The following is a 7126-nucleotide window of genomic DNA, read 5'->3' on the forward strand; positions in this document are numbered from 1 at the left end:
AGGGGGAAAGCTGTTGCCTGGTGCCCTGGAGAAGTGGATTCTATCCCTGCCTCTGCCCCAGAGTTGGGATGCTGCTGAGAAAGTCACTTAAACCAAACTCTTCCCATGTGGTCACTAACTGTGTGTTGCTCATTTTTGGAATGCCTAACTTGAGACACTGGGTCTGATTTGCAGAAATGCTGAGCACTCATAGCTGTAATGGAGGTCAGTGGGAGCTGTGCTCTGAACATATAAAGTGCTGTATAAGGCTAAAGACTCTGAAAAATCAGGTCCTAGGCATTTCAAACTGGGCACCCAAAATTAGTGAATGGTTGTGCCCTTATTCTCTCTGTTTCTTAGTTCCAAGGTTTAAAATAGGAACAGTAATACACCCCCATCTCCCACAGGTGTTGTGAAATCAATTCATTAATTGTGAAGCATTTGGATACTGTAGTGATGAGTGCCATAGATGAGCCCACAAGGAAATGAATAGTTCTGTCTTCAGAGCAGGGTTTGAATAGTGTGCAGTAAATAAGGCCTGGGGATATACACTGAATGATGAAGATGAAAAAAATGTTGAATAGCTGCTCATTCAGTGAGCACTGCCCACCTTGTGCACTGAATGAGGTAGGGGTCCTGTAAAAAAACAGCATGTGATCACATGATTAAAGACTTTCATAATGCATACGCACAAGGGGGCACAGGCATTTCCTAGCTTTTCAGTGCTTGATTTGCAACCTTAATAATATGCTTTTAACATCAGGTGTTTTGTGTGTGTGTAATTATATTTACGTTCACTGTAAGTCCTTCTTATATGGCTAGAGCAGTACAGAGAGGCCTTAGAGTACATAATAATCAGGCCCTAAGGTGGCTTGGAGCTCCAGGAGGCCTAGTGGTTAGAACACATGGCTCTCAGCCCCCTGTTTGATTGAGGATCCTCAGTCTTTAAGGCTGGGGAGGGGAGGGGGACTGGAGTCCTCCCTCTCCACTGGGTCCCAGCCCAGGGCCCTGTGAACATCAACCCCTGAACAGCACCTTGGTGAGGGTGAGCCCCACAATGTCTCTGGGGGTCGCTCACTCAGTTACCTGGGTGCTGGAGGCTCCTTGGTCCCCTTCTCAGTCTCTCTTGGTTGGGGAGCCAGTGCTTGCTGCCTTCGCTGGCAGGCTAGTGCCCTTCCCCTCAGGCAGGGAGACAACTGGCTCCTGCCTCTGCACCAGTCAGGCCTGAACTGAGTCAGGCTCAGGGGCAGCTCCAGGCACCAGCACGCCAAGCCCGTGCCTGGGGCAGCAAGCCAAGGGGGGTGCTCTGCCGGTCACCACGAGGGCGGCAGGCAGGTTGCCTTCGGCGGCATGCCTGCGGAGGGTCCGCTGGTCCCACGGCTTCGGCAGACCTCCTGCAGGTGCGCTGCCGAATCCGTGGGACCGGGGACCTCCCGCAGGCAAGCCGCCGAAGGCAGCCTGCCTGCCGTGCTTGGGGCAGCAAAATACCTAGAGCCGCCCCTGGCCAGGATCCTCCTTTTCTCCTCCCTCCAGGCCTGGCACTGGCTGCAGGTATAGTGGGGCAGGGCTAGCTGGGCCCAAAGGCTATCTTTAACGCCTGCTGTGTCAGTTGGCAGTTTCTCTGCTTCATCACAGTATGTCTACTCTGCAATGTAAGGCCAGGTTCAGACTCAGGTTTGAACTCAACCCCTACTTCTGTCTACAAACAAACCTCTCAGACCCCACAAGCAGGGGCGGCTCTAGACATTTCGCCACCCCAAGCACGGCAGCATGCCGCGGGGGGCGCTCTGCCGGTCGCTGGTCCCGCGGCTCCGGTGGACCTCCAGCAGGCGTGCCTGTGGAGGGTCCGCTGTTCCCGCGGCTCCACCAAAGCGGACCCTCCGCAGGCACGCCTGCGGGAGGTCCACCAGAGCCGCGGGATCAGCGGACCCTCCGCAGGCATGCCGCCGAAGGCTGCCTGCCTGTCTCCCTCCCGGCAACTGGCAGAGCGCCCCCCGCGGCATGCCGCCCCAAGCACGCGCTTGGCGTGCTGGGGCCTGGAGCCGTCCCTGCCCACAAGGGTGGAGAGTTCAAGCCGGAGCCAAGCCAGGACCAGGGTTCAAGCCCTATTGCTTTGTAATGTAGATCTGGGTCCTGGGGGTTTGCCAACAGAATCCCACAATCCCATGGGCTGACTTTCTTTGTCCTCTCTCTCTCTCTGTCAAGAATCACCAATCAACTCCAAAGAAATGGAAGCTGCCCCCATCCCTATTCTAATACAGCAGCTCAATGAGTTGATGTTTAACCATTTTTCTGACTGCTGAGCTGCAAACATACCTTCAAAGAACCTTCTGCATTTGCAGTGGAGATCCACCAGCAGCAGTCCTTTGCAGTATGCACCGCTTCATGGTCACGGAAGCACAGCCAGTTTTTGGTAGATCTCTGGTGCAAGGCCAGCAAAACAGTGGATTTTAGTAAGAGTACCAGGAATGACCATGCATGCCAGCAAAGAGCACTGGAAATTTACCGGACTGATGACCAGAGGAGGGAGTGGATTAAATGGCTCAAGACTGAGTACTAGAAAACCAGGGATCAGACCTGCACCTTGAGCAACTCATCAACATCATGCCCATTTTATGAGGCGTTTGACCAGGTGCTGGAGACTGCGCCAAGCATGGAGCCAACCTTGGTACATGATGATCTGGTCAGCTGGGATGGTGATCAACTGGCCCGAAAAGCCAGCATGGGAACTGATGGGAACCAGCAGCAGGTGCTCAATATGGCCAGCAAAAGGACTCTGCTGCTGACACCAGTCCCAGAAGAGGCTTTGCCACAGGAGCAGCTGCGGCACATCCTGGGGCCATACTTGCAGGAGCTTTTTTATGCTGCCCCATCCCCGAGGAATAGCCTGCCAAGAAACCAGAAGCAGAAACAGAAGTGGGGGTAGGCCTGAGCCTGAGTTTGAATGCTGGGCTTACATTGCAGTGTAGACATACCCTGAGAGTACTGCATGAGATAAAAAGTGTGGGGAATGCACTAGGACAGCAGGACTGCACTCTGGGCGGATTGTGCCCTGGGATAGCGTTCACAAAACCTGCACTCTGAATTAGAGACAAAACAGCAGTGTGGATCTATTTAATAAAGGAAGGTTCTTACCAGAAACTTCCCTTTTGCATATGCTGACATTTCTCTGTTTAATTCATAACCTGTATGTTGCATTAAGGTGCTTTTTCATTTAATATTCACTCAAGTCCACATATGTATTGAAATCCAAGGCTGTAATTCCATTTCATGGTTAGGGTGACTTGAGCTTCACTCTCTCTGATTTAAGAACATCCCCAGAATTCATCAATGGAATTACAGCCATAGAATTCAGTTATTTGTTCTCTGTATAAAATGCCCCAACCTGGGCTTTCAATTTGCCACAGCTGAACTCCTTTTTACCTGAAAAATGCAAGACATTCTGCTTAAGCAGAACTGCATCACCTCAAAAGAAAGGCTGTTTTATAAGAGGCTGTAAGAGATTTGTTAATCTGTCCTTGAGTCATATTTAATGCCAACTCCAATTAATGCAAAGGATGCATTATATAAGCTTGATATCTTTAAAACCAGGTTCAGCTAGCTTCAGAATGACACCTCCAAGACAGGACAATTAAAATGTGCCTGTTAGTTAGAAGATTAAAAAGAGTAGAAGGTCCTTGGAGCGAGGGACTTGGATGTGGAGTAATGAAATGCAAACTGGAACAGGAAAGCAGGAAGTGAACTGTTTCTCCAAAGCAATTTGTTCAATCCTGACTGGCTATGGGCTGCCATCTATGGACACCACATGAGATGCTGGGCAACAGCACCTGGGGTGAGAGGGGACTGCCCTGATAACAAGCTAGGCACGTCAGAGAGACCTGGCACGTACAATAGGGGTGGGAGGGACAGAATGACACAAGACAAGAGGGGCTGGATTGTGCCATTAGGCGCAGCCTTGAGCAAGAGGTGGGGTGGAAGCTGCACTGCCACAGGAGTAGCTCAGGGTGTGCTGTCAGGGAGTCACAATCCCCTCTTTGATTCCCCACAAGGGGCAGTAATTTGCTGCTGCCTGTAATAGCAGGTTATGACACCCATCTGTAGCCAAGGCTCCATCCATTCTCCTCCCCACCTATTCCCAATCAATCCTTTCCCCATTTCCACTTTCCTGCACTGAGGAGTAAACCAGCTGCTGAGTGACAGCTGCTATCCTGGCCAACATACTGGGGATTGAACCAGGGAGCTCCACAGCTAAAGCACCAGCTGTGGCAGTTGAGCTAGAATTCCCTACCTAGGGTTGGAATACTTGTGGCACCTTAGAGACTAACAAATTTATTTCAGCATGAACTTTCGTGAGCTACAGCTCACTTCTTCGGATGCATCTGAAGAAGTGAGCTGTAGCTCACGAAAGCTCATGCTGAAATAAATTTGTTAGTCTCTAAGGTGCCACAAGTACTCCTGTTCTTTTTGCGGATACAGACTAACACAGCTGCTACTCTGAAACCTATCTAGGGTTGTAACAGACTCAGTGCCTGCCCAGAGGGGGAGCTGTAACACACATGCCCCAGCAGGCTATTCTGACTCTTGTGCACCCAGTCTCAAGGTCTGAGTAGCACACAGAGGGGCATAGGGATGAAGCCCCTTTCTCAGTGCAGGCCTATGCTTCTCAGGGGCTGATCTACCAAGGGAAACAGAGGAGAATGCACTCTCTAGAAGTGTGAGACTGTTATTTCCTTGCTGCAGCTGATCCAGGTGGGCTGGCCCAACTCAACTTTTCTTGAGGAGCAATCACTGGAGTCTTAGACGGCTGTTAGTAAATTTCACACTGGCCATCCCAAAGAGACACAACAACCTCTCAAAAGAAGATACGAAGGAACAGTGACTGGGGCCTAACCTGCTTGGAAGTCTCATTCAACAAGGCATGGACAAAGCAGTCCTAGCCCAGAAAGCGAATCATTTACAGGGCAGCGGGTGCCAATGAGAAGAGCCCAGTTTCTGTGGATGAGAGCCATCAGAACTGAACAGCTGTGTTGAGTCTGGCACCAGTTAACAGACCCTGAGTTTGGAACATAGCCTCTCCCCCGAGGTGTGACTTAAGCCTTGTCCCTTCTCTTTCCCTGGTGCTTGCTAGCACCAATGTCAGGAGCAGCCTCTCCCCTCTCCTCGAGTGGGTCAGTCCTGGATTCTCTCTGACACCTGATGCCACCACCCAATGTGACTCCTCACTGTGCCATGCACAGCTTTGCAGGCCCTTCAGAAAAATCACTGCTACTACTAGCTGCCAAGGAGTGTAAAGCCCAGTTCAAGGAGACAATTACATAACTGAAGCCCCAGCAAGGGAATGCTGCACCCAGAATAGCATGATAACAGCATAACACAATAACGGCATCACAAGGGGGTAGAAGGGCTTTTCTGGGAAAGAAGAACAGGATCTGGGGAAGCAAGGCATTAACATTAGCTAAGAAATAATAGACCTTGATAAATAACTCATGTCCCAGCTCCCAAATTCCTCCAACCCAGCTTCCTCCCTGGCACTTTCCCAAGGCAGATGATAAGCTGATGCTGAGTGCTGTGGCATTGGTCACCATCAATGAAAGCCCCTTTACTTTATCTTCACTCCTGGCTTTGGTAGGATCCTCTCCTGGCTCCAACTGGGCTCTCTGGTTCCCCAGTCTGGAACCTTAAGAGGTCTGGGCAGCCGGTGCCAGGTCATATCTCTCTGCCTCTGCTGGATGCTGATCACTGAAGTGCTGGAGCTTCCTGGCCTATGCAGCTAATGTCTCATGGCCTTGCAAAAACTCCCTTTAGGGGGAGTGAGAAGTTAGCAGGACTGCCTGAGCCAAACTGCGTCTCTTCCAACTTCCAAACAAAACCCCAAACTAACCTTGTCATTGGGCCAGTGGCCTGCTTGTCCAGATCACTCATGCTAAGCCTCCCTGTTGGTACCAGCCGAGTTTTCTAGTTCCTTCTGTCCTAACCACCGCTGACTCCAAGCATGCTGGGAATGGGCTCAGAGGGCTCTGGCAGCCATCTTGATTGTAGTCTGTTGGGCAGGGCCCCTTAGAGGCTCAGCGTGAGAGTTCCATGAGCTGGTAGATTCCAAATGGGGGCTACATAAAGACAATGGCTGCCTATTGCCTGGGAGAGCAGTATGCCAGTGCTGTGGAGCCAGGAGCAAATCCCCCCGGCTCTGAACTGCATCACACAACTGCCAATCAAGCCTTCTGCCCTATTCTGTGCCCATGGCTTGGCTTGCGGCTGGTCCTGCTGGGTCCTGCTCTTGTTTGTTTTCTGGATTCAGTCATTTCTTGTTTCCCTTTTCAGGGCAAATAATCTTAAACAAATCCTCAAGGCAAATTACAGCCCCTTCCTGGTGCACATAGAGCTCCTGCGAGTTACTGCTTCACAAAGAAGGGATTGTGAAAGTTACTAGCGAACCCCCCGCCCCGCCTTTCTACTAGCAGGCAGCCATTAGGGGGAAGCAGAAGCCTCACGTACACAGTAACCTGAACTTTTGAACTGTCTTTTCTCCTCTGCCTTGAAGCAGAGAGAACTGGCTCCAAACCGGTTTTCACGGACCAGATAGCAGAAGTACGGGGTCTGGCAACCACCAATCAAGTGTTAACATGGCAAGGGGCTTTGTCTAAATGTGTATAAAGGATCTGTGAAATTTGTGTAAGACAGAGTCTTTTGTACCAAGGTGCAAGGCTCTCCTTTCTTCTGCAAAATAAAGCAACCTTTCCTTATCCCTGTCAGGCTGTTATTGGCTCTCAGCTAGACGGACCCAATATTTCGGTAACAGTTTCTGGCGACCCAGATGGGACACTCCTAGCTCGGACACTGGACTCCGGATGGCTGCGGCGAACTAGGAACGGCGCCAACGGGGTGTTTAGCCCCTCTTTCTCTGCTTCACCACGGCCCCTGGGGTTCGTGTTCTGATAAGGTGAGTCCTAATAGGATAAGAAAACACTATTCTGGTTCTGGTTCTGGTTCTGTTCTGTTCTGGTTAACCGATTAATGTTTTTCTGCTTTATACATTTGGGCGTTAGATGTGTGGGCAGAACTGAGCCTCTCATTCGTAATTCCTCAGGGTGGAAGCCGTAGCGTGCGATGAAGCTCAGAGGTCGAATTGGGATCCTTCTGTCTTGTC

The 7126-nt window shown here is 50.8% G+C and overlaps 1 long non-coding RNA gene across 1 annotated transcript in view; it reads right to left on the reverse strand.

Moving 5' to 3' along the window:
- The window catches only part of LOC123376701, a 52892-nt gene extending 46874 nt beyond the window's left edge, over positions 1-6018 (reverse strand). Inside the window, exon 1 of the long non-coding RNA XR_006581902.1 lies at positions 5861-6018. This is a non-coding gene — a long non-coding RNA (uncharacterized LOC123376701). The remainder of the gene's footprint in view (positions 1-5860) is intronic.
- Positions 6019-7126: the final 1108 nt, after the last annotated feature.

This window comes from Mauremys mutica, chromosome 8 (assembly GCF_020497125.1).
Source record: "Mauremys mutica isolate MM-2020 ecotype Southern chromosome 8, ASM2049712v1, whole genome shotgun sequence".
NCBI lineage: Eukaryota > Metazoa > Chordata > Testudines > Geoemydidae > Mauremys > Mauremys mutica.